Source organism: Pteronotus mesoamericanus, unplaced genomic scaffold (assembly GCF_021234165.1).
Source record: "Pteronotus mesoamericanus isolate MK-2021 breed Mesoamerican mustached bat unplaced genomic scaffold, CSHL_Meso_final contig_20, whole genome shotgun sequence".
In the NCBI taxonomy this organism is placed as follows: Eukaryota; Metazoa; Chordata; class Mammalia; order Chiroptera; family Mormoopidae; genus Pteronotus; species Pteronotus mesoamericanus.
In genome coordinates this window covers 1,923,104-1,943,495 of record NW_026555085.1, presented here as the reverse complement: position 1 = coordinate 1,943,495, position 20,392 = coordinate 1,923,104, and the positions used below count along the sequence as shown (strand labels likewise).

At 42.4% G+C, this 20,392-nt stretch overlaps 2 pseudogenes; one reads left to right on the top strand and one right to left on the bottom strand.

The window, feature by feature from the left end:
- Positions 1-1,456: 1,456 nt before the first annotated feature.
- LOC129067910 (formin-binding protein 1-like) lies at positions 1,457-2,216 on the top strand (annotated as a pseudogene).
- Positions 2,217-5,277: 3,061 nt separating this feature from the next.
- LOC129067909 (eIF5-mimic protein 2-like) lies at positions 5,278-7,353 on the bottom strand (annotated as a pseudogene).
- Positions 7,354-20,392: the final 13,039 nt, after the last annotated feature.

The following is a 20,392-nucleotide window of genomic DNA, read 5'->3' as shown; positions in this document are numbered from 1 at the left end:
GGTTGCAGACCATCAATGAGATTCAGGAAAATACGACAGGGCAGCTGATGGCGATTGGGAGAACTGTGTGATGTCCCAAGGTGCCTCCTTTGAAGGGGACTGAGGCATCGTTGTTCTATGTACAATGTTTTTTGTATCTTCTTCAATAAATGTCTCTATTCTTCATATTACATGGCTGGATACGCTCTGGAGAGACCTCGTTTATTTCAGTGATACTCACTGACAATAAACAAATTTAGTTCTAAGATCAGTTGTAATGCTGTGGAGAAAAATATGCCTGGGCTAGAAAACTGGTGGTCGAGGGGATGGCAGAGTATGTACCTCAGTTTGTTGGATGAGATGTCTCTGGCGACTTGACCCTGAACACTTCAGCAGAGACCTGAGTGGTGTGAGGAGCAGTCATATGGGTCCCTGGAGAGGAGGTGCCCACAGGGAGTCACAATAGGGCAGGCTCCCTGAGTCAAGAGAGGGCCGAGTCCAGAGGCCGGGGTGAGTAGAGACCAGTGAGCCGGGCTGAGAGTGGTGGGAAGAGGCCAGAATGGTCAGAGGGGCCCTGTCCTTAGGGGCCGGTAGGCAGTGGTGAGGGACAGGAAGCTCATTCTGCCTAAGGAAGGAGACACTGGTGTGTTATGTGGGAGGTGGTGGTGAAGATGTGTCCTAATTCATGTTAAAAAGATCGCTGCATCTGTTATGTGGGTAATAGGCCTGAGGGTCAGCAGGAGCCCAGCTGGAAGGCCATCTTTTACTGTTGTAAGAAGGTGGTTCCAGATAGGGTGTGAGAAGTGACTGGACTCAGGGTTGGTACAATCTAAAGTGGCGTTAGCAGTAATTCAAGGGAGAACCACACCCATATTTACTGACCTTAATTCCACAGTTGATTCCAGGTGGCTTACTGCCACAAACCCAAAGATTCACGAATCATTTAAAAACCAATAGCAAGATAAATCTACATTTTAAAATGTTAACCCTACCCTTCCACTTACTCTCTGGGTGGGGCAGACACTGTAGCTGCTGCTTCTTCAGGCCATTTTCCTGAGGAGCCATGGGGGTGGGGGTGGGGGGAGCAGTGAGGACACTCAGGACGAGGATCCTGGGGATTGAGATGGCAAAGGGATTACTGGGGAGGGGGACATTTCCCACTCTCTGCACCATCAGCTGGGCACTGAGCACTGGGATCAAAATGACAATTTAGAAAGACACATAGTATGGAATTGATGTTCTTGAGAAATACATCAGATTTGTAAAAGGAAGAACAGAGATTGAACTCAGCATGCAAAGCAACTCACGAATTTTTGAAGAAATATCTGCCTGAAAAGAACTTGAAGGAGGAGAGAGAATTCAGGTGTGGGGCATGCACAGCCTTCCTTTCCACCCTCAAGGCGATGGATGATTGCACTGGGAGCAACTTGAACAGGATTGTGAAGAGGCTGACCTGGCACAGCAGTACTGTGAGAGAATGGAGGCAAGTGTTGGAAAGGCGCGACACCAAATGGCAGAGGACAGCAATGCAGATTCCTCACTGATTCTTCAGAAATCCAACCATGAGCAGCACTGTTGCCACACTCAAATTCCCAACATGTTTCAGGATATATGAGAGGTGCAGAAAGATGATAATAAGAATTGTAGAGTCAACGAAGGCACATGGTCAGGGTTCGAGTCCTGGATATAGGGAGTTCGAGGATTACACTCAGCCAATGAAGTGCACTGAGTCAGAAGACACAGCAAAGCGGAGATCAAATTTGCTGGCAGATCCAAAGGAAAGTTATGCCCATTCATCAGAAAAACAGATCAAAACAAACAAAAAAACCAACCAAACAAAAAAAACAAAAAACTAAGCTTATGTCCCCTTTTCCCATCAGGCTCCCCTCCTCCCCCGATTCTGCTCACCCTCTGCTGGTCCTAGAGCCCCAGTCTCCCATCCTTCAGTCTCCAAACCCCAAACCTACTGCTCCAGGAGCCTAAAGCCAGAGCTTTCTCTCAGGCGGGGTGCAAACCACAGGATTTCAGCAACTTCTCACTTGAACAGACAAGAAAAAAGCTCCAAAAGAAAGTTGATGAGATGAAGAGATGACATAACAAAAATGGGAGGTGTTTACCTAAAGAATCTTCAAATAGGAGACCCAGCCAGTTTGGATCACAAATAAACAGAAGTCAGCCAAAATATAGAACACTGTGACTGGAAACCCTCTAATTTGAGGACTGACTGGCTGAGATGAAGGTAGACTCAGGGCACACAACAAACAGGCCTTCGATAGAGCTGGATGTCCAACATTCAACAGCTGTGCCCAGAACCAGGGCAGCTGTATGGTAAGTGGAGGCAGTCTGGCTTCCTCACCCAAGTGCTTGGGTAACTAGGGGGAGCATTTTCTCACAACCTTGAAGGAGTCTGAGAAGGCAGTGTTCTCATAGCCTTGAGTCTGGGTGTGATAAATTGCCCCTAGCCTTGAGTAGGCTCGCATGAGCAGCTCACTGTTTGGCTCATAGCCAGCTTCATGCCTTCTAGTATTTAAGAAGATAGGGGCTTCTTAGGGTGCGTTGACATAGACACAGGCTTGTTGCCTGTGTGACTCCCCTGAATAAAGGCATGTCAAGCATCCCCACGGCTCCACGCACTTTCTTCCATCTACCAGAGTCTCCAGTGGACCTGGCCAGCCTAGAGAGGCTGCGACACAACAACCCAGGTGGGAGGTATACCGAGAGTCAGGGGATCCCTTTGTGGACACAAGGAACCCTGCCTGCCTGTCGTTGCAAAGCTGTTTATACAGTTGACGGTCAGCTGGAAGGAACCATTTCAGTGGCTGAAGGAGAAATGCTGTGTATCAAAGAGGAAGACAAAAATGATGAGGAGAAATGAAGATGAAGAGGGGTATGTCCCCACTTCACATCGAAATTGATTTGGACAAAAATGTCAAAGGTGCTAAGACTTTCATACAACCTAAAAAATCTTAAAAAGAATTGGAGTTATTTCTCCCCACAATTTTGGCTGTTATAGGCAGTTCTTCCAAAGGCTGGATGGAGAGCACACAGTACCCATTTGCATAGAGTGGACATTAGAGATCTTACAACTAATTGCCTGGTCTAGTTTACTATAATGAAGTTTCACTTGCTGGTGAAATTTTGTGTGGAAAGCTGCCAGCTGATGATTTACTACAACGGCACTTGAAATCTGATAAACATTTCTTCTTTCGGCAGCACCTGTAGATTTTTTTAAAAAAGTTGCCTTCTAACTTCTAACCAATATTTCAAAGTTCACACACATCCCATGGGTGCAGAATAGTTCAGTTCTCTTATTTCTAGTATCTGCCACAAATTTAACTACCCTAGAATGTTACATTTTGTATCTTAGTAAATTGAAATATGCCAGTTTGTTAAATTTTGCAATCAATCACTTTGGAGGAAGTCATAAGTAAACCTCCCCCCCTTTTTGAGTAAATAAGCTAAAAATAAAAAATAAAAAATATGGGATAAAACATTACTAAGCCAGCTGGAATATCTGAAAGTTTTGAAGAAATTTAATATATGTCTATGCATAGTTATAAATTAGAAAATATTTACAATATATATTCATATATTATAAATACAAATAGATATCTTTTTATTTTATTTTTTAAGTATAAGGATAGACTTTATTTTTGAAACCTAGTGAACACATTTTGTCTGTGCATGAAAACTTGATCAAAGTTATTCATTTAACAATTTCCCCCCACTTACAATGGTATCAGTAATAATGCTCTTAAGGTTACTAGACAACTTTATTTCAAATTGTACTACACTTTATTCTCTCCATATGAACTGTTAAACACCAAATTCTTGGCTCATAAAAATGGCCCCTTTGGAAGGGGCAATTTCCACTCAGTCTCTGGTGGCATTATTCCAAGCTAGTTTCTTTCAGTAATCAAAACTTCCAAAATATTCACTTTAAAGATGCAGCCTTTCCACTAAAAAGTGTGGTCATATTTTGTTTTCTCCTGACTACATTTGTAGATGGGTGACAGCAAGAAAAGACAAAAATTAAAACGCAGCCTTTTAAAAGCCTTATTAAAATAAGTGAATCAATTTATAGAAGATATATTTTGCTCATGGCAATTAAAAGGAAAGGCAGCTAGGGTATGTTAATAGTCAGATGCTTGTGTCATTAGTGAATATGTTGAGAGAATGAAGCTGGTCCTGTGTCACCAAGTGGGAATATATCATCATCATTGCACTCCATTCTTTACACCAAATATTCTAAGCCAATAGAAAATAAGAGTTATATTTAGAGTTCCAATTAGAACATGCTGACACTGAACATTTTCTTTAGTAAATGGGTTTAGTAAAATCATTTCTTTATTCACACTATTTCTTGAGCTCTTTCCCATCATTCTAAGTGTATGACAAGTGTTAAATTCATTAAATAATAACACTTTTCTAAGGTACAGTTGGAAATAGTATGAAAAGAATACCCATTTGTTTTGGCTGGAAAGATGCAAACTGAACACAGAAGTTTCTCAATGGGAAGAAACTCAAGTTTCTTCTTCCTAGCACCTCTGCCACATACAATTTCCCTTTCAAGACATCACTTTCAAGCTTGTTCTCCATGGCTTCAATAAGGAACAAACACCAGAGAGCAAACAATTGAGTTCAAGAACATCTGGGGTTAAAAGTACAAGAAAATATTAACTTGTAAGTTAATTGTACAAGAAAATATTAACATGTAAGAAAATATTAACATGGAATGGTCCAAATACTCAAGTTTCATGTTAATGAATTCAATTACTGTATATGAGATGTTCCTTGATGAGGAGTGCTTTGGGCATACCAAATTATCACACAAATCATTGCTTTTTTGAGACTTCGGATATTTTACAGTTTAATTTGCAAACAGAATTTTTATAACATTATTTTTAACCACATTATATCCTGAGAACTGTTTATTTAGAAAACCCAGGGAAAAAGTGAACTGTTATATTTATTGTGGAAGGCCTTAAATTATATTATTACAGTAGAAAATGCAGGAGGTAGAAGATAACTGAAAAGACTAAAGCAACATTAGATTCAAATATATTGCTGCCATAGCTACTTAAAATACAGTTTTAGAAACTAAACCCAACATCTCCAGTACTCATAGAAACAGTTAAAATAAAATTTGCTATGAAAGCCCTTATATCATGCCTGATACAGGGAAGCAGGAAATGTAAGAAAAAGGACACATGAGACTTGACATTTTATCTACAACTCCTGTTTACAACCTGTAGTTTCAAAATTCATTCGTTTTGTTCATCTTCAACCCCAGGTTCTTCAGCATTTTTTGAGCCACTCCACAAACTTTTTCATTTCTTCAAGGAAGACCCTTTCCCCCTTTGCAATATGTGCATCTTTATACCACTTTAGAATGGGCTCTTCACTCAGGACTTCAGCTTTATAAAAAAACACCACTACTTTCTGGAAGCCTTCCATGAAATTAATGTTATCATAGCAATACTCCTGAATCTTCAGTAATAGAGTTAGCTCAGGCTGACCTTGAGTAGTAAAGGCAGCAAGGAGAGGGCTATATTGCTTCAAGTGCTTGATGGCTTGCTCTGCCACAAGCTCGTTTATTTGTTCCATTCCATGGTGCTCATTGCCCTGAACCAGACTATTCCAGTGACAATGGGTTCTGGGATATTGGTTTTTTAAATCTCCTTCTTGATATACAAAATTATATCCTTAATTGGATCACCATGGGGCATCTGTTCTTGAAGTTCTTTCTGGAGTTCCTATGGTTTGCTGATTCTGAACATATTCTGAAAGCTCTTTTAAGCCTGCCTCAGTGAAGTACTTTGTGAAGTGTTCAATGCTTTGTTTAGTGGCAGGAAAAAGTTCCATCAGTCTGCTATCCATGTGACTTTTTGAAGATTATTGCATTGATATCTTTTTCATTTATCCATGATTTAAAGAGCTTTACAGCAAAAACTGCTGAAACCTTCTTTAACCAAATTCTCATTATAAAGTCTATTAAGAATGGAAGCAGTAAGTGTTCCATTATCCAGAAGAACACCAGTCAACATAGTCAGCTTGTTCTTCTCCAACTCCAAAACAGTCTTTAAGAACAGCCACCCTGGCTGGTATGGCTCAATGAGTTGGGCGTTGGCCTGTGAACTGAAAGGCTGTTGGTTTGATTCCAAGTCAGGGCACATGCCCGGTTTGTGGGCCAGGCCCCTGGTTGGGGGCATGTGAGAGGCAACTGATCAATGTTTCTCTCACACATCAATGTTTCTCTCCCTCTCTTTATTCCTCCCCATCTCTAAAAGTAAATAAATAAAATATTTTTTAAAAAAGTCAGATGACTCAGGAGGCCGGTGATGATGCTGGGACGTGAAAGAGGCCATGACAGGATGACAGATGAACTCAACAAGCAGGGGAGCAAGCTATTCCAGCTGCACAAAGAAGCACAGGATGAGCTGGATGATTACAAGAAGAGGAAGTCTTTAGGGATGTACCAGCTGACTCCATCCATGAGGCTGAGCATGAGGAACTGACACAGGGGTTGAGGGCATCCAGGGTGGAGGCAGAAGTGGCACTGTCCAAAATAAAGTCTCAGTCCTCAAAGAGTTGAATGAGTTGAGTCAGCTCAAACAGCTGGTAGATGCCCAGAAGGAGACCTCTGTCTCCATCAGAGAACATCTGCAGGTGGTGACCACACTGGTGATGACTGTGAGGGGAAGTCAGCTGCCTTCATGAATCTTGCCAGCAAAAAAGTGGATGTGGCCAAACTGGAGAAGCAGCTTGTGGAGAAGAGGCGATGGAGCCCAGGCCTGCCTGTATAAAGCCTCCATCATCTTCAGAAAGCCAAGTGAGTGTGTTGGCATCAAAATGAAAGGGTTCCCTAAGGGAGAAAGAGCAGGCCCATTTGGTGGTTGCCCAGATTAGAAGGGAGATCTCACAAATGAAAAGGGATCCATACAGGCTCCCTTGAAATCCAAGTAAATGAGCTTCTACAAAATCCCAGCACTCTCAAGAAGAACTTGCAGAAATGAAGGGATTTTCAGAGAGCTCTTCAAAACTGAAGGAGAACAAAGGCAAGTTGAAAGAGGCCTGGGCAGCAGGTCGCAGCTCTCTTCCTCAGCATGCTCCTACAGGAGGAGTCAGCAGCTGGAGGTGTGCAGCAGGTCACAGAGTCCAGAAGGCTGAATGCAAACACTGCCAGGACATCACATCAGTTCACAGGACACATCTTCTGTGTTCTGTGCAGGGTGGGGTGGATGCAGATTTCAGAAACTGCTGAAGCCAATCTATACCATGAGGGAACACTGGAGAAAGTAGAGTGGGTTCCTTGGCAGGACACGGCTCCTTATTGTTCACCTTTGTGTTAGATCTGGAGTTGTTGGTGACCATGGCTCTTGTTCACATTCGAAGCATAGCCTAGCTTCTTCCCATCCAAAGGCTTCTTTCTGAGGACTGGTCCCAGGAGAAGACTGTCCTCTTCAGAACTGCTTAGAGACTTTAAAGCAGCAGAGATGAAGGTGCTGTCACCTTTCCAGATTCCAGAGCAAGCATCAGCCAGGCCAAGGAGTCTGGCCCTGGTGCTGGTGGTGACACCCTCCTCAGTGCCCATTAGCTGTGTGGCTTGTCATCTCTGAATGATATGTTGACGTCTCCATGTAGCAAATGCTGCTTCGGTTCTTATAGTCGGGCTGTGCCTTTCAGCATAGGAGGGTTCTTTTGCCTTTTGGTTTCTGATCCCCAAACCTGATTTGACTTCTAATTCAATTATTCTGGCATAAGTTTTGAGGTGCATGCTTAAGACCCTTTATTTTTATTTTATCTTTTAAAAGATTTTATTTAATTATTTTCAGAGAGAGGGGAAGGGAGGGAGAAAGAGAGAGGGAGAGAAACATTAATGTGTGAGAAAACATCATTCAGTTGTCTCTCACATGCCTCCAACTTGGGACTCAGCCTGCAATCCAGGCATGGGCCCTGACAGGGAATTGAAACAGAGACCTTTCCATTTGCAGGCCAGCACTCAATCCACTGAGCCACACCAGCCAGAGCAAGTCCCTTTATTGTATTTTGTGGCTTTGAAAACTCTTAATTTCATCTTTTCCCCTTCTGCCTTATATATTTTTATCACCCTGCTTGTTAATCTTTGATGAGTACTGTTAACTAAAATATAAGGCTTAAAAACAAAAGCAAATTGTCCTTAAAAGTTTTAAAGTAAATCATTGAGGTATTGCACATTTTCTATGCAGACTTTCTTCCTGCTGCTATTCGTGAAGCTCAGGAGACCCAAGCATCTGTGTTTCAACAAGCGTTGGCAAACTGCATATTCACAGTCAATAGAATTGCCTCATAGTACTTGTCCTCAAGTTTTTAAGTGTATTTTTTCCTGTACAATATTTTACCAGCTCTTAAAGATGTTTTCATGTCTAAACCCCTAAATAAGCAAAATTCACCCCTAAGTGAGAGTGTTACCTTCCCTCAGAGAACGGAATTATTTGGTTTTGGAGCAACTGAAGGAGAATCCCTGAGAGAAAAAGAAGCAATATATCACAGGCAACTGAACTGTTATTGGTTTCTCTTTTCCCTCAGAGCTCATTAGCCTGTAAGACCTGGATCAGGGCCAGATGTTGCCAGGCAGCTGGGATGTCAGTCTCTGTTGCCAGCTCCTGGTCCTGACAACTGTGGGAACCTAGAACCTGCACCCTGGAGGCTTATGTCGACTCTCTGCTCTGGTCTCACAAGCACTTTCCCTTGTTCTGCCTCAGCTTCCTACTCTGTGAAATGGGAAAAATAACAGTATTTATTTCCATGTGCTGGGCAGGATTAAATGTGTAAATAGACATGAGGTGCTAACGTCTGTGCCACATTAATTATCATCATTTTTGTTATTTTATATTATAATATACTACATGTATAATAGTCATACTATTATCAACGAGCTTTACCTGTAAGTTTCCTTGTTACGGTTCCTTCTGATGAGCCTAATACCAGCTTTCTGGCTCCTTGAGGTCCCCTCCACCAAAGTCACACCGTTGTATGCATTACTTCATGTTTATTAAGTCTATATAACTCTTTGAGAGTTGAAGCACTCTTTAAATACACATAGCTGGTGTGTGTTTATTTCATGTGTCTGGGAAGGAACAGACTGTGAGGGTCTGGAGAAGAGGAGAGGTGTATCGCGATGCCTTGACACAATACTAACAAATCTCCATGTCCTTCCCCAGCTCCCATGACCGACAAATGCACAGCAAAGCCTAAAGGCTGGGAGAAGATGGAACAGGACATCTGGGCCAATGTCCATGGCTGACACTGTTGGGGGGAAAATCTTCTCTGAACACTTGTCACCCTCTTGTAATGAAGCAGAACTAAAGTGTAACATCAGGGGACGGGACAGTGCTTTGGGGTTTCCTTATCATGAAGATTAAGGGTCAGTCTGCTTCTGGAGTGAAGTGACTGTGGTGCTATGTGGACTGAACTAATGAGAAAATAAATGAACACAGAATGTACATAATAAGTCAAGCATCAGCACCTTGACTTATGCAAAAGCTGGTGGGGGTTGAAATTTTCCCCAACCTGATGTTTGGTTCTTCTGACTTCTGGCTTGGGGTACACAGTGGGTTGTGTCTCTTAGAAAAAATCAGTTTTGTAGTTATTAGAGGAAGAAGTGGGAGATAGGGGATTGGGTCAAAGGTACCAAGTTTCAGTTATGAGATAAGTAAGTCCTGGGGATGGAATGTACAGCATGATGACTATGGTTGACACTGCTATATGGTATATTTGAAGGTTGCTAAGAGAGCAGATCCTAATAGTTCTCATCATGGGAAAAAATTAATTTTCTTGCATCTATATGAGATGACGAATGCTAACTAAATTTTGTTGTGATAATCATTTTATAATATATGTAAGTCACTCTGTTGTATACCTTAAACTTACACAGTGCTGAATGTTGATTATATCTCAATAAAACTGAAACAAAGAACTTTATATTGCCCCCTACTGGGGCCCTGGTCCGCAAACCAGGCATGTGCCCTGGCTGGCAATTGAACTGGCGACCCTTTGGTACACAGGCCAGAACTCAATCTGCTGAGCCACATCAGTCAGGGCATATTTTTTAAAACATATTTTATTGATTCTGCTATTACAGTTGTCCCAATTTTTCCCCTTTGTCTCCCTCCACCCAACACCCCTCACTCCCTCAGGCAATCCCCACACCATTTTTCATGTCTATCCATGGATCATAAGTTCTTTAGCTACTCCATTTCCTATACTATACTTTATATCACCATAGCTATTCTGTAACTACCTATTTGTACTTCTTAATCCCCTCACTTCGTTACCCATTCCACATCCCTCTACCTTCTGGCAACCATCAAAATGCTCTCTGTATCCATGGTTCTGTCTCTGTTCTTCTTGTTTGCTTAGTTTGTTTTTAAGATTCAATTGTTAATAGATATGTATTAAGTGCCATTTTATTGTTCATAGTTTTGAGTTTCTTCTTCTTGATTAAGTCCCTTTAACATTTCATATAACAATGGTTTGGTGATGATGAACTCCTTCAGTTTTTTCTTGTCTGGGAAGCTCTTTATCTGCCCTTCGATTCTAAATGATAGCTTTGTTGTGTAGAACAGTCTTGGCTGTAGGTCCCTGCTCTTCATGACTTTGAATATTTCTTGGCAGTCCCTTCTAGCATGCAAAGTTTCTTTTGAGAAATCAGGAGACAGTCTTATGGGAACTCTCCTGTAGGTAACTAATTTTCTCTTGTTGCTTTCAAGATTCTCTCTTTATCTTTAACCTTTGGCATTTTAATGATGATGTGTCTTGGGGTGGGCTTTTTTTCCATCTATCTTGTTTGGGACTCTGTGCTTCCTGGACTTGTATGTCTATTTCCTTCACCAAATTAGGGAAGTTTTCTTTCATTATCTTTTCAAATAGATTTCCAATTTCTTGCCCTTTCTCTTCTCCTTCTGGCACTCCATGATGTGAATGTTGGACCTCTTAAAGTTGTCCCAGAAGCTACTTAAACTATCTTCATTTCTTTGGATTCTTTTTTCTTCTTATTGTTCTGATTGGTTGTTTTCTTTCTTCTCATGTTCCAAATCATTGATTTGATTTTCAGCTTCATTCACTCTATTGTTGTTCCCCTCTAAATTGTCCTATTTCAATTAATGTATCTTTTGTTTTTGACTAGATCTTTTTTCTCTTTTTCTTAAAATTTAATTTTTAAATCATGTTTATTCTATTATAGCTGTCTCAATTTTTTTCCCTTTGCCCGCCTCCACCCATCCCACCCCCACCCCTGCTCCCACAGTCAATTGCTCTGTTGTCCATGTCCATGGGTCATTAATACATGTTATTTGTTTAGTCCCTTCCCCTTCTTTCCACCATTGTCCTCCTTCCTCATCCCCTCTGGTCACTTTCAGTCTGCTCCATGTTTCCTTGCCTGTGGTTTATTTTGTTTGTTAGTTTATTTTGTTGAATAGATTCCACTTATAGGTGAGATCATATGGTATTTGTCTTTCCCTGACTGGCTTATTTAAGTTAACATAATATTCTCCAGTTCCATCCATGATGTTGCAAAAGGTAGGAGTTCTTCCTTCTTTCTTTCTTTTCAAATGCAAATTTTAATTAATTAATTAATTATTTTATTGATTAATTTAAATGTCAAGATCCATTATAAAATATTTAAAAATTTAAATCCATTATAAAGTCTGTCTCAGCAATTAAAATAACATGACACCAGCACAGAAATAATCAAGTAGGTCAATGAAATAAAATGAGCATTCTATAAACAAATGTATATATCTGTCTAACAATGTAATATATGATTAAATTGATATTTCAAATCAATAGGGAAAATAAGACTTATTAAACAAATAAGGTGTCTGGACCACTGTTACTTGAAATAAAACAAATATAGAGCCCTATTTCACACATTATACAAAACATATTCAGGTGAGTTAAAAATCAATATGTAATATCTAAGGAGTTTTAGGAGAAAATTCAAAATAATATTTTTCTTACCCTGAAGTAATGTATTCAAACCCAGAAGCTATAAAGTAAAATATTGGCGATATGACTATTTTAAGCATTTAAGACTATAAAGTAATATATGTATTAAAAAGTTAAAGGATAAGTAATATAATAGGAAAATATTTGCAACACATCTAAAAAAGAGATAATAGTTTTTGGGTATTTTTAGGGCAAAAATTCTATAAACACTTAATAAAAAAAGTTAATAAAGAATACCAAAATGTCATTAAAGCTTTTTAAAAATAATAGAAGTAGGCAAAAAATATATAAACACAGGTTTAGTTTCAACAAATAATAAAGGAACAATTAAAATAACACATCATTGTTACAAGCTGATTAATAATTATTAAAACTATTGGTAATATCAAGTATCGGTGACTGTGGAAGGAACTGGGTATTCATAGACTCTTTTTCTTCATCTTAAAGCAGTCTCTTTAGCATATTTTGCATTGCTGGTTTGGTGGAGATGTGTTCTTTTAGCTTTCTTTTGTCTAGGAAAATCCTTATTTCGCCTTCCATTTTCATTGAGAGCCTTGCTGGGTAGAGCAGTCTTGGTTGCAGGCCTTTGCTTTTCATGACTTGGAATATTTCTTGCCAGTCCCTTCTGGCTTGCAGTGTTTCTGTTGAGAAGTCAGCTGCTAGCCGTATCAGGGCTCCCTTATATATTACTACCTGTTTCTCCCTTTCTTGCTTTAGGATTCTCTGTTTGTCTTTGATATTTGCCATTTTAATGATGGTGTGTCTTGGAGTGGGCCTCATTTGGTTCCTCTTGAATGGGACCCTTTGTACTTCCTGAACTTGTGTGACTTCTTTCTCTCCTCCAATTAGAAAAGTTTTCCATCATGACTTTTTCAAACAGGTTCTCTATCCCTTCCTCATCCTCTTCTCCTTCTGGTATCCCTATTATATGGATATTATTACATTTCAGGTTGTCCTGCATTTCCCTAAATGCCTCTTCCTTCTTTTTGGGTCTTTTTTCATTTTCTTGTTCTTTCTGGGAGCTTTTTTCTATCTTATCCTCCAGCTCGCTGATTCGATCCTCAGCTTCTTCTAGCCTGCTTTTGATTCCTTCTACTGTGTTCTCCAATTCAGAAATGGTATTCTTTATTTCCTCTTGTGTCTTCTTGATAGTTTCTATGCCCCTTTTCATGCTGATATAGTTTGCAGTAAGTTCCTCATAGTTTCCCTGTAGTTTTTTGTAATTTTCTCTGAGCTCACTGACCTTATTGAGGTTCCTTAGAACTGTTGTTTTGCACTCAATATCTGACAGTTTACTTGCCTCTATTTCATTTAGTTCCTTTCTTGGGATTCTTCCTCTTTTTTTGACCGGGGGCGGGGGTGTTTCTTTGTCTTCCCATTATTTGCGAGGCTCTTCTTTTTTGCTCCTCCTTAAGTTGATCTGTCTTGATCTCCTGACTTTGTGGTATGAACTTCTATGGTAGGAGACTGCTGTTTTTTCCTTCTGGATCTGCCTCTGATGGTATCAGATGTTGACTCTGTCTGACCTTAGGCATCTTAGGCATCTTAGGGAGTCTGTTAGAGACTCCCAGGAATCTACCGTCTGCGGTTGTCTCCTTCAGCTATTAATCTATTCACTGTGCACTCAGCAGGACACCTTAAACAGCTCAGGGCGGGGCAGAGTCCCTCCTGGGGGCCAGGGTTATTGGGTCCTCTCACACAGCTGCCACTCAGGGGAGTGGCCTCCCTGAGTCAGAAGGCTGCTGCCATCTGGGGGAGGAGTCAGCCCTGGGATCCCGCTGGCTATTCTTTCAGTTCTCTCCCTAGAGCCTCCATCTCCAGTCTCTCCTCAAGTGTCTCTAGACCACTCTGCCCCCCTCCTCCGGCTTAGCCATGGACCTACTATCTGTGGCTGCCACTCTGCACTCACCAGGCCAGCTTAGAGACACCACTGGGCAGGGCTGAGGCCCTTCTGGGGTGGACTATTGGGTCCTCTCATGCTGCTGCTGCTCAGTGGAGTGGTCTTCCTGAGCAAGATGGCTGCTGCCATGTGGGGCATGAGTCAGCACTAGGGTGCCACTGGCTTCTCTCTCAGTTCTCTCCCCAAAGCCTCCCTCTCCAGTCTCTCCTCAGGCATCTCTAGCCCACTTTGTCTTTGCCTTTGCCAAAGGCCCGGATAAGTGGCAGCAAATAAAAATGTATGCGCTGGCCCTTTAAATGGCTCTTTGCATCTCTAGCCACCTGTCTCTGGCAGAGAGCAACCGTGCTGCCTTTCACAGCTGGCTGTTGTCTGTGTGCTTTTTGCGCTCTGGTGCTGTAAGCTAGAGATCCCTGCTTCTTTTTTAGACCCTGCTCTTCTCAGGGGGATCCAGCTGGCCATTTCAATATTCATCTGGTTCTCCCACCCATGGGTGCCCCACTTGCCTTCTCGAGTCTCCACCGCACTCCTTACCAGTTAGTTCATGCTAAAGCTGATTCTTCTGTCTATCTGAGGTTATAAGGCTCCTCTCTCACTATTGTTCAGTGGTTTGTTCCAGGTGATTTCTCCACAATTTAGTTGTAATTTCAGGTTGGTCCTGGGAGAAGGTCAGTGTGACTTCCATTCACCCATCCACCATCTTGATTCCACATCTTGACTGGATCTTTTCTTTTTTAAAGTTTATTTTTTTTTAATTTATTTACTTTTTACATACATTTGTCTCTGCCTCCCCCCCACCTCTTTCCCTTGCCCCCTCCCACCTTCCCTCCCTCAGCTCTTCCCCTTTGGTTTTGTCCATGAGTCCTTGCTATATGTTCCTTGACTTTCCCCTTCCCTTCCCTTTCCCTGCCCCCCCTTCCCTCTTGTCTCTGTTGATTTCTTTTCCTTTCAGTGTTGCTGGTCATATTTTCCTTGCATCTTTGCACTGTTGGTTAGGTTCCGCTTATAGGTGAGATCATATGGTATTTGTCTTTCGCCCCCTGGCTTATTTCGCTTAGCATGATGCTCTCCAGTTCCATCCATGCTGTCGCGAAGTTTAGTAGTTCTTTTTTTCTTTCTGCTGTGTAGTATTCCATTGTGTATATGTACCATAATTTTTTGATCCAATCATGTACTGATGGGCATTTAGGTTGCTTCCAAGACTTGGCTATTGTAAATTGTGCTGCTATGAACATTGGGGTGCATAGGTTCTTTTGTATTGGCGTTTTGGTGTTCTCAGGGTATAGTCCCAGCAGGGGAATCGCTGGATCAAAAGGCAGTTCCATTTTCAGCTTTCTGAGGAAATTCCACAGTGCTTTCCATAGTGGCTGCACCAGTCTGCATTCCTACCAACAGTGTACTAGGGTTCCCTTTTCTCCACAACCTCGCCAGCACCTGTTGTTTGTGGATCTGTTTATGATGGCCATTCTGACCGGTGTGAGGTGGTACCTCATGGTGGTTTTGATCTGCATTTCTCTGATGGCTAGTGATGCTGAGCATCCTTTCAAATGCCTCTGGGCCCTCTGTATCTCCTCCTTAGAAAAGCATCTGCCCAGGTCCTTTGCCCATTTTTTGATTGGATCGTTTGTCTTCTTGGAGTGGAGTCGAGTGAGTTCTTTATATATCTTGGAGATCAAACCTCTGTCTGATGTATCATTAGCAAATATATTTTCCCATATGGTTGGCTCCCTTTTCATTTTGCTGATGTTTTCTTTCGCCATGCAGATGCTTCTTATTTTTATGAGGTCCCACTTGTTTATTCTTTCCTTTATGCCCCTTGCTTTAGGAGACATATCAGTGAAAAAATTGCTGTGTGGGATATCTGAGAGTGTCCTGCCAATGTTCTCCTCTAGGACTTTGATGGTGTTGTGACTTATAGTTAAGTCTTTTATCCATCTTGAGTTTATTTTTGTGTATGGTGTCAGCTGATGATCCAATTTCAATTTTTTGCATGTAGCCGCCCAGCTCTCCCAACACCATTTGTTGAAGAGGCTGTTATTGCTCCATTGTATGCTTCTGCCCCCTTTGTCAAATATTAGATGTCCATATAGATCTGGGCTAATTTCTGGGCTTTCTATTCTGTTCCACTCGTCTATGGGTCTGTTCTTGTGCCAGTACCAGATTGTTTTGAGTAGGGTGGCTTTGTAGTAGAGTTTGATGTCCGGTATTGTGATCCCTCCCACTTTGTGTTTCTTTCTCAAAATTGCTGCGGCTATTCGGGGTCGTTTATGGTTCCATATAAATTTTTGAAATGTCTATTCTATTTCTGTGAAATACGTCATTGGTATCTTAATAGGGATTGCATTGAATCTATAAATTGCTTTGGGTAGTATGGACATGTTGAGGATATTAATTCTCCCAGTCCATGAGCACGGTATATGCTTCCATTTATTTGTGTCTTCCTTAATTTCTTTTTTCAATGTTGTATAGTTTTCTGCATACAGGTCTTTTGTTGACTGGATCTTTTTTTATGCTGCTGAGGTCCTCACTAATTTCCTTGAGCATCCTTATAACCAGTGTTTTGAACTTTGCATCTGATAGATTGCTCATCTCCATTTTGTTTAGTTCTTTCTCTGGAGTTTTGATCTGTTCTTTCATTTGGGTCATGTTTCTTTGTCTCCTCATTTTGGCAGTTCCCCCATGTTTGTTTCTATGTATAAAGTAGAACTGCTTTGACTCCTTGTCTTGGTAGTATGGCCTAATATAGTATGTGTCCTATAGGGTGTGGGCTGAGTATACAGTCCTCTTGTATTTGAGCCTTGATTGCTGTTGGCAGGTGAATGGGAGGGATTTACCCAGGCCAGTCAGCTGCAAGAACTGGCTATGACCACTGACCACCAACCTCTGCCCTCTTTGGAAGATCAGCTGTGCAGGGGCAGGGTGGAGGTACTCCAACATGGTCTATAGCTTTCCACTGGGTGCTCAGGCCCTATGGTTTCCAGGGTGGTGCAGGCCAAGGTCAGCCCCCGCCTGTGTTTTGCCTGAGGCCACTTTGCCTGAACTATAAAGCAATCTGAGATGGCTGTTACTTGTACTTGGCTTGAAGAATTTTAGGGAAAGCCAAGCTGTGAGTCTGGACTGGCTACTGCTAGAGCTGTGCCTGGGACTACTTAGCAAGAGGTAAAGGTGGCTGGAGGCTCACTGAGGCTGGCTTTTGCTAGTTTGAGAGGATTTAGGAAGTTGTGAAGCTTGAGCCAAGACCAACCATTCATATGGAAAAGTCATTGTAAACAGTAGTAAGTTGGGAGGGATGGAGCCTCAGGGAATCTCCAGGGTGGAACAAACAGTGTTATCCAGGTTGATGGAGTCTTAGAAATGGCAGTCACTGGCCTGCTCTGCAGTTCTGTGGGTGGAGGGTTCAGAAAAGGGACAATGGCCTCTGTTCACATTTCTGTCTGGGGGAAAGCTGTCTCCCAACTGCGTCTTGATGCTAGACACTTAAGTTTCTCCTTGTATGCCACTGGTGCCTTTCAATCTGCTACCCTGGTCCTGGACCTCAGAGAGAGTGAGTCTGAGTAAGTCCATGTTGGGTTTCTTCTACCAACTCAATCCCTGCTGGTTTTTGAAGGCAAATGTTATGGGGACTTCTCTTCCTGGCACTGGAACCCTGGGCTGGGGGGCCTGGTGTGGGGCTGGGATTCCTTGCTCCAAATATATCCCTCCTGAATTTTTATCCACCACACATGGATGTGGGATCAACCTGTTCCATATTTCCACCCCTCCTACCAGTCTGGATGGATATAGTTTAATTCCACAGTTGTCATACTTTCATTCAGTTTGATTTCTGACAGTTCTGAGTGATAGTTATTCTATATTTTAGTTGTAATTTTGATGTGGTTGTGCAAGGAGGCAAGCCATGTTTACCTATATCACCATCTTGACCAGAAGTCAAGATAATTATTTTTAAAGTTGACTACATATGTATCAGTTAGATATGGTCTCAGTTGTAAGATAAAAAGTAATCACAGTCATAGAAACAGAGAGAGGCAAGATTCCCCCCCCCCCCCACACACACATATAAAAATTATTTAAAATTATTTAATTCGTGTCCAAACAATTCTTTCAGAATTCATCTATTTTAATCCTCTGGGCTACAAAGTCAGACACATGTGTATTCAGATAATATGTTTCCCACTTCAGGACTGGATGGCTGTTCACAGCTGCTCTGTGTTTCTGATGCTGAATAGCCCATACTAATCTCACCAGCTCTTGTGAAGAACCATGAAGCACAGTGATTGACCCATTTGTGGTAAGAGCTCAGTCTTGGTGCTGGGTTATAAGGTTTTGGGGAGGCGGTAATTATTAGGATTATGACTGTTCCCCCAAAGCATTCTTCTATCCCCAAATTTGCAAGAATATGTCATGTGTTTCTGGTCTCTTTCTCATACTGGTTTCTTTGCCTAACCTCCCTTTTCTAACTGTGAGGAGAAATCATTCTATTTTGTGCCAGGGAAAGGAATTATCCAGGTGCTAAGGTGAGGACCTTATGCCCTAACAGAGATGAAAGAAAAATCCTCTACATACAGGATTGGAAATGCTGACTGTCCTGGCCCAGTCTGTGAAGTGCTCAGTGCCTGCCATGCCCAAAGCCCACTTTATTTATTTATTTTTAGAGGGGTAGGGAGAGAGAAAGAGAGGGAGAGAAACATTGATGTGAGGGAGAAACATCGACTGGTTGCCTCTTGTATGTGCTCTGACTGGGGCCAAATGAACCCACAACTCAAGCAAGTGCCCTAACTGGGAATCCTTCAGCAGTCCCAACCAGCTGAGCCACACTGGCCAAGGCCCAAAGTCAACTTTAGATAAAATCATGCCCCAAGAGTTCATTCTGCAAGCTGTAAAGGCTTCTGATCTTGAGCCAATTCCACCATGTGTATGTCATTTGAGGGACTGACCAGTAGATGGAAGAGTCACCTAATCATATCTCTGTTGAGCAGCAAAATACTCAAAAGTGCAATATACTTAGAGCCAAAACAGTAGACAGCAATGCTGTGCCACTCTACCCCCCAGAAAAGGGTAAGGGCTGAGCTTCTAGGTGGGAAGACGGACATTGTCACTAATCTTCTAGGATCCAATAAGAAACCTCCTGCCCAGCCCATCCTGTTCTCCTGGGATCCTCAGCTCTAAAAAGGATCAGAGCATGAAGCTGTGGGCACGGTTGATGGAGAAGCTGGGACCCGACCATCTGCTCTTCAAGGGAAAGTCCTCAAAGACTCTCTGGATCCATTTCTCAGAAACCTGAGGGTCCTGGGAGGGTACGACTTCCAGGGCAAGGTTGCAGAGTGACATCAGGCTCTGGGCACAGGTCAACACATCCCATCCCCCTCCCAGGCCCTGTGGGTGGGACTTTGTACTGACCCCTCACAGGTCGAAGGGAGGAGTGACATTTTTGCTTCAAGTTTCATTTTCAGTCCTGATAGTGATTTATGTTTGCTGTGACCAATCACAAGGTGGAAGCTGAGGTGGGAGAGGTGCAAGGAGGGAAGGATGGGACACTAAAGCCCCTGCCAGGGGACACTTTAAGTCCATCCTCAACAATGAGGATTTTATCTGCCTGAATGAGGATCTACAACTGTGGCTCTGAGGCTCAAGTGCACATGGCAAAGGTCACCAGGAAATCTGATGTGTCCCTGTACCAAGTGGCTTCTCAGATACCTGGCGTGCAGCAACCAGATGCTGCTTCTGGCAGCTACCAGACACTGTGGATCACAAACAGGACCTCTTCAAAGCTGGATTAGGTTTCGGAAGGCATCCCTACAGGAGGGGAGAGGGGACACACCCCAGCACCCTCCTTCCCCTCCTCAGCATTTCCTCTGAGGGGTCGGGATTCTGTCCTGGCTACCGAAGCATCCTGAGGGTGGGAGGACGGGAGGGAAGGAATATAGGAAGGTCCATGGGAAAGGACAGTAGGTACTTTTGTCCAAAGGACAGTAGGTATTTGGGGTCCACCTTCACAAGGAAGCCTTTCCCGTCCTGGTCCTCTGTGCCAAGCAACGTTCTTTGAGGTGATGGCCTCACCATTGCCAGCCAAGGTATAGGTGGGCGTCACAGTCCAGGAAGGTGAGATCAGGATTCCTGGGGCATTTGACCCACTTCTGCCCTGAAGACATTTCAGAACTTGAGGAGATGAAGAAGCCTTCTGTGCTCCCGAGACACTGCATGGACAGAGAAGTGAGAACCAAATCATCCAGGAATAAGGGTCACAAAGATGGGGATGTGGTGGAGAACCCCCTGCATTAAGCAGGGTTTCTGAAATGCTGTTTCATAGAAGTAGTTGTGAACCTGCAGGAATTTATACTCATGCTTCACACCTTGAATATGGGTCAAAACATTCCAGGACTGGAAACCCACCAGATGTAACACAGAGAGGAATGCACAGAAACTTTCTGCAGGAAAAAAAAAAACAAAACATTTTCCTTTCTAAAATATTGTGGCACACAATTAAAGGTAACTTGTAACACACCAAGAGCAGAGACACCAGGGAATGGA